Genomic DNA, 7,295 nt, shown 5'->3' with positions numbered 1-7,295 from the left:
AATGAAGCTGACCTAGCACCTCTGGCTATCCCCCCCTCTAGTCTCTTGCATACTCTGCAACTAAAAGTTTTCACAGAGACTCTATGGGACTTAATAAAAACCTTCCTTCAGGAGAAGCCAGTCACTGTGTTTTATCTGCCCAGTTCGTTTCTCTAAGCAGCTCTGTGTCCACATCCTTATTAAACCTGCTTTAACACAGAGACAGGCCTGGGACAGAGCCCCAGATGCCTTCTCTATCCCAGTGGCCTCTGCTGGCTAACGCACGCGCGGTAGAGGATGGCAGTGCTGAGGAGGGTGCGCGTCTTGCCTGTTCCTGCTCGACATGGCTTTTTCATGGCTAAATTTTGCGTTAATTGTTACTTTGTTTGCTAAGAATGTTGGCGCAATCATTTCCTACGCATGACAAATAAGTTGCTCTGGATAAGAGCGTCTGCTAAATAACAAATGTAAAACACTTATCGGTCATGAATCGGAAGCTACTGTATCTCTCAGCCTCCCAGATCTAGAATACTACATCTACACCTTTGTTCCCCGCACAGCAGGTGTACCTATTGCTGCTGACCAAGATAACCAAAGGTAACGCCGGCTATGAAGAACCGGAACCAAAGGGAAACTCCAAACGAGGTGGAAAAGACGGGCCACACAGCCTTCTCTTCCTAGTATCCATGTCCAATCCCTGAGTACGGCTTTTATCGCAGAGGAACCCCGGGAATGCGGCCTCTTTTGGCTTTTACAGAGAACGGTTCACGGACGTTGCACTCAACTCTAGTGTTTCACCAGACTGCTTTTCCATTTTCTGTATGGATTATGGTCCACGTGATTATTTCATAAGTATAACCAATTTTCCACATAGACAAACCTTGTATAAAATATGTTGCATTTGTAACTTGAAAACAACGTTAAACCTTCAACCTTACATCCACTATCATTAAAACAAATGGCTGGGCAGCACCTACTGGACAGTTTACAACTATTGATTTGGTGTCCCATCCAGGGTTTTAACCAAGCCCTGCTTGGCTTTTATATTTGTCACTGACTACTACCAATGTGCTATTGTGAGAATGATAATTAAGATAACTCTTAATAACCAAATACTATATATATTTACTGTTGCAATCCAAGTCATTCCAAAGGATATATCTACTACAGAAAATGAAATGTAACCATACTTAAGTCATATCATCAATGATACTATTTAGGGCTATATAGCAGTTGCAAAGTAATCAATGGCTATTGTTCAACCAGGATTCAACTAACGATTGTATCTTCACCTTAATCATTAATACTGTATGTTGGATTCATGTCTAAATCTCAACCAAGAAGCAAAGTTAAAGAATATGTCTAAATGAAATAAATTTATTTAAAGTTGGATTACATTAGATTTAGGCCTATTCTTTAACTTAGATTTTTGGTTGAGATGGAGACGTGAATGCAATATATAAATCATTAATTTGTAGACCAACTGAATTGTGTTTGGTTGTCAACGCAACAAAATATCAACATTTTTTGAAGGAGAACTTCTGCTTGGATCGTTCCATATGTGCCACTGACTCAGTCTGGCTTCATTGTGTTGAGGATGTTGTACCCACAATAACAATCCGGACAAACCCCAACCAAAACTCCTGGATGAACAGAGATATCCGTACCATGCTGAGAGCCCGTACTGCATCATTCAATGTCCGCAGAACGAACCCCGATGGCTCGGCGGCGTGTGACACGTACAAGGCAAGCCGGTTCGACAACTCAGACACGCGGAAAGGACTACAGACTAGCACGGACTACAAAGGCAAATCCAGCTGTGTGGTGCCCACCGAAGCCTCCCTCCCAGACGAGCCCAACACATTCTATGCTTTCTTCGAGGCAGACAATACCGAGCCATCCAGGGAGACTGTCTGTTCCGGACGGCCAGATGCTTTCGCTTTCCTAGGCTGACGTGAGGAAAACTCTCAAAGAGTGAATACTCACAAACCCGCTGGCCTAGATGGCATCCCTGGCCACGTCCCCCGAGTGTGTGCTGACCAGCTGATGGGCGACATCTCTGACATCTTCAACATGTCCCTGTCCCAGGCTGAAGTCTCTCTCTGCTTTAAGGAGACCACCATCCTCACAGTGCCCTAGAACAACAAGGTGGCATGCCCTAATGACAATTGCCCAGGCACACTGGACCCACTCCAATTTGTCTACTGCTCCACAGATCCATGGAAGATGCCATTTCCATCGCTACTCAGACGGCCACAACACATCTGGACAAGAGAAACATCTATGTGAGAATGCTGTTAATTGACTACAGTTCAGCATTCAACATCATTCTTCCCTCTAAGCTCGACACCAAGGTCAGAGCCCTGGGTCTGGACGCCTCCCAATGCAACTGGATCCTGAACTTCCTGACGGGCAGACTACAGGCTGTGAGTATTGGCAACAACACCTTCTGTACACTGACCTTTAAAACAGGGACCCCCCAGGGGTGTGTACTCAGCCCTCTGCTGTACTCCCCTATTCACCCGTGACTGCGCAGCTTTACATGACACCAACCTCTCCATCGTCAAGATTGCTGACGACACCACAGTTGTAGGCCTGATAACCAACAATAACGAGTCAGCCTATAGGAATGAGGTAGGTTAACTGGCATTGTGGTAACAGGACAACAACCTCTCCCTCAACGTCAGTAAAATAAAGGAGTTGATTGTTGACTTCAGGAAGCAGAGGAGGGAACATGCCCCTATCCACATCAACAAGACTGCTTTAGAGCAAGTCGGCAGTTTTAAGTTCCTCGGCGTCCACATCACCGAGGACTCGACATGGACCATCAACACCACCACTCTTGTCAGAGGGCGCAACCGTGTCTCTACTTTCTACGGCGGCTGAAGAAATTTGGCATGCCACCCCGGGTCCTCTCAAAATACTACTGCTGCACCATCGAGAGCATCCTGACCGGTTTCATCATGGCCTGGTACATGAATTGCTCTGTCCACGAACCAAAGGCTCTACAGCGGGTGGTGAAGGCGGCCTAGTACATCACTGGGACCGTGCTCTCACCCAACCAGGACATCTGGTAGAAACGGTGCCTGAAGAAGGCCTGTATCATCGTGGTCCTTCTGTAGCTCAGTTGGTAGAGCATGGCGCTTGTAACGCCAGGGTACTGGGTTCGATCTCCGGGACCACCCATACGTAGAATGTATGCACACGACTGTAAGTCGCTTTAGATAAAAGCGTCTGCTAAATGGCATATATTATTATATTATTATTATCATCCAAGACCCCACACACCACAGCCACGAGCTCTTCACACCCGTACCGTCGGGCTCAGAGACACACACACACACATCACAACTGTGCCGTCCTACATTATACTAATGCTTCAAATTTTATTCTATTCTATTGAGCCATTTACTTTGTGGTCGTATTCTTAACATGATTTTCTTATTGTTGTTGCTTTGTCGAGAAGGAACCTGAAAGTAAGCATTTTGTTGGATGGTGTTTGCCACTCAAACTCAACTCGGGACCTCGAAGCCAGTTCCACTGCATTTAAAAAAAATTGTTCCCCTCTAATCAGGGGGCTGATTTAGACCTGGGACACCAGGTGGGTATAATTAATTATCAGGTAGAAACGAAAACCAGCAGGCTCCGACCCTCGTAGGTTAAGAGTTGAGTACCCCTGTTGTATCCCATACATACCACGGATAAAACTCGGAACACACAAACACTTACACAATGCTAGCTAATGCTCCCCTAACGCTTCCCCAACGTCCGCTAATGTTACAGCAGTCTGGGCCAACAGCCGGCATGTTCTTCACAAAGAGGGCAACTGATGCCACTGAGCCAGATGTCTTTGTGTCAGGTGAGAAGCTTCAGGTGGTATCCCATTTTATGTACCTTGGCATCGTACTTAGTTCCAACCTCTCTTTTTAAAAAGCGGATGAAAAAAGGTAACTCAAATAACCAAATTCAACCGAGCTAATTTCCGATTCGTACGAAATTGTTTTGACTACGGAGGTAGCAAAACTGTACTTCAACCTATGATACTCCCCCTCTTAGCATACTGCTTGACTAGTTGGGCCTAAGCTTGCTGTACAACATTAAAACCCATTCAGTCTGTCTACAAACAGGCTCTCAAAGTGCTTGATAGAAAGCCCAAAAGCCATCATCACTGTTACATCCTCAGAAACACGAGCTCCTGAGTTGGGAAAATCTTGTGCAATACACCCGACGCATGTCTTGTATTCAAGATCCTAAATGGCCTGGCTCCTCCCCCTCCACTTAGTACTTTGGTTTAAACAGAAAACCCAAACATATGGCAGCAGATCCACAAGGTCTGCCATGAGAGGTAACTATAGTTCCCTTAAGGAAAAGCACCTTGAGTCAATCTGCTTTCTCTGTGAGAGCTTCCCATGTTTGGAACACACTGCCATCAGACACACACAACTGCACGATCTATCACACCTTTACAAAACACATAAAGACATGGCTAAAGGCCAATCAGACTTGTGAACATAATCCCAAGCTGTGTACGCCCCAGTACATCACTGGGGCCAAGCTTCCTGCCAACCAGGACCTCTATACTAGGCAGTGTCAGAGGAAGTCGTAGACTGTTCTCTCTGCTTCCGCACAACAAGCGGTACCGGAGCTCCAAGTCGAGGTCCAAAAGGCTCCTCAACAGCTTCTGACCCCAAACCTGCTGAACAACTAATCAAATGGCCACCCAGACCATGCTATTTCTTGAACTGCATTGTTGGTTAGGGGCTTGTAAGTAAGCATTTTGCGGTAAGGTCTACAACTGTTGTATTTGGCGCATCCGACAAATGCGATTTGATTTGTGTTGCCGCTTTCCATGTCTGTAGCTTGGTGAGGTGTGGAAACACTTGCTTTTATATATTTTGTTTTGTTACTTTTTGTGTTATGTTGCTCTGCCTGCGTGCTACATTCTGCTTGCTCTAAGTTGCTCTGCCTGCGTGCTACATTCTGCTTGCTCTATGTTGCTCTGCCTGCGTGCTACATTCTGCTTGCTCTATGTTGCTCTGCCTGCGTGCTACATTCTGCTTGCTCTATGTTGCTCTGCCTGCGTGCTACATTCTGCTTGCTCTGTTGCTCTGCATGTGCTCACTGTTTTGTTATTGTAATTGTTTTTAATTACCTGCACAGGGCCTGCGGTTGAAAATTAGCCGGCTTGCTAAGATGGCACTTTCACTGAAACGTTGATTAATGTGCACTGTCCCTGTAAAAATCAACTCAAACTCAAGGTGACTAAGCTGTGAAGTTCGGCCTACCTGGCAGATGATCATCTCCATCATAAGCTCGCCAGTCTTCTCTCTCTCTCTCTCTCTCGCTCTTCCTCTCAGGGGGAAACCAGAGTCTATAAACTGAAGCGGTGGAGTTTGAGACGGCCTCGTTTCTAGACTAAAAAAGCATGTGGTACGTTTTCACCATGATAAAGAAATATCAGAGAGATGGATGGATGGATGGAAAGAAAGAGAGATGGATGGATGGAGGGATGGATGGATGGAAGAAAGAGAGATGGATGGATGGAAAGAAAGAGAGATGGATGGATGGATGGATGGAAAGAAAGAGATGGATGGATGGATGGATGGAAAGAAAGATGGATGGATGGATGGATGGATGGAGGGATGGATGGAAAGAAAGATAGATGGATGGATGGAGGGAGGGATGGATGGAGGGATGGATGAGATGGATGGATGGATGGAGAGAAAGAGAGATGGATGGATGGATGGAAAGAAAGAGAGATGGATGGATGGAGGGATGGATGGAAAGAAAGAGAGATTGATGGATGGATGGAAAGAGAGATGGATGGATGGATGGATGGATGGATGAAAAGAGAGAGAGAGATGGATGGATGGAAAGAAAGAGAGATGGATGGATGGAAAGAAAGAGAGATGGATGGATGGATGGAGGGAAAGAAAGAGAGATGGAGGGAAAGACGATGGCTTTGGGGAGACATCTGGGGGCACTGCAGCGTCTCAGAAATTGGAACCAGGAGACCTGACATGGCCTCTTCCTCAGTGAATGGACCCTCTGTGCTTTTGTTATGAGCCCCCCCCCCACCCCCAAACTCCTCACCCCCTCTGGACCCTCCCCATCACCCCCTGGATAAAACATTTGGGTGAGTTGCGAAATCAACATCAGAGATTTGAGCTGGCAGGGACCTCTGGCTTGGCTCCAGGCCTAATGAAACTCAACAGTGTGGTACGTATTGAGAGGGCACTCCAGGACTCCGTCTTGACTGTGAACTAATAGTTTGTTTGATGATGGGGACAATGGCTGAGAGAGAGAGAGAGAGAAAAGAGCTTTAAACTGTCGCTTGTATTCTAACAACAAGGACACACACAATTGAAACCGAGGGGTCTGAAGAATTCTCAGGTCACCTGGCCTTTGAGGTCACCAGTCGCTTTTCCCTACAAACGGTGATTCTGCCAGCTGCTGGAGGAGGTAAGATGTATCATTTGGTCAAAACTGAACAGCTCACACCTCTACTGCTTGTTGAAGTCACCTGAAGCCATTATAACAAGAGTTGAGGGTCAATTCCGTTTTCAATTGTAATACCCACTAGGTCACTCACACACTGACTGAATCCTACATTGGACCTTGTGAAATGAATGGCTACATCAGGTAAATCATTCTGCCTTGACATTCACATACTGAGGTAACATCCGTCGCTGACATCCAGCCTGCTCACAGGGCATAAACCAGTACAGTCTGGCCTGATGTCTGTTTGTGCTGTTTGCAGTCAGTCTTCTAGTACAAAGCCATTGGTGTTTCCGAGAGACTCCGGGAAAGAGAGAGACGGATGGGAGAGATGATATGGCCATGAGGAAGGAAGTGAAGGAGCAAAATGAAGAAGTGTCACAAACTTGTGAAAGTACCATCCGTGGATAAGGTCGTCAGTGCCAGCCAGCAGTGTGTGTGTGTGTGTCAGTAACGTTCCCCAGATGGCTCTCTTCCGTGTGTTAGGACCTAGATCAGAGGGGGCATGTTAACATGACCAGCGTGACTCCCAACCTCCTGTAAACCACTGTGTGTACATGTTGTGACCAGGAGAGAAAGACAAAGAAATAGGGGGAAATCGAGAGAGAAATGGGGACCGAAATGGAGGGAGAGAAAGAGAGGGTGAGTGTTCCACTGGCAGTGTGCCCTGTATAAAAGCTCTGACATAACCAGTTACGTGGGAATATTTTATGGCTCTCCAGGGGAGTAACGCACACTGATCTCACTGTGTAGTCTGCGCCTGGGTGTGCGATCAGCAGAAGCAGTGCTATCATCCCCGGTAGTTTGTGTCCCGCAAG

This window comes from Oncorhynchus gorbuscha, linkage group LG20 (assembly GCF_021184085.1).
Source record: "Oncorhynchus gorbuscha isolate QuinsamMale2020 ecotype Even-year linkage group LG20, OgorEven_v1.0, whole genome shotgun sequence".
NCBI classification, from domain to species: Eukaryota; Metazoa; Chordata; class Actinopteri; order Salmoniformes; family Salmonidae; genus Oncorhynchus; species Oncorhynchus gorbuscha.
This window is presented reverse-complemented; position numbering follows the sequence as displayed.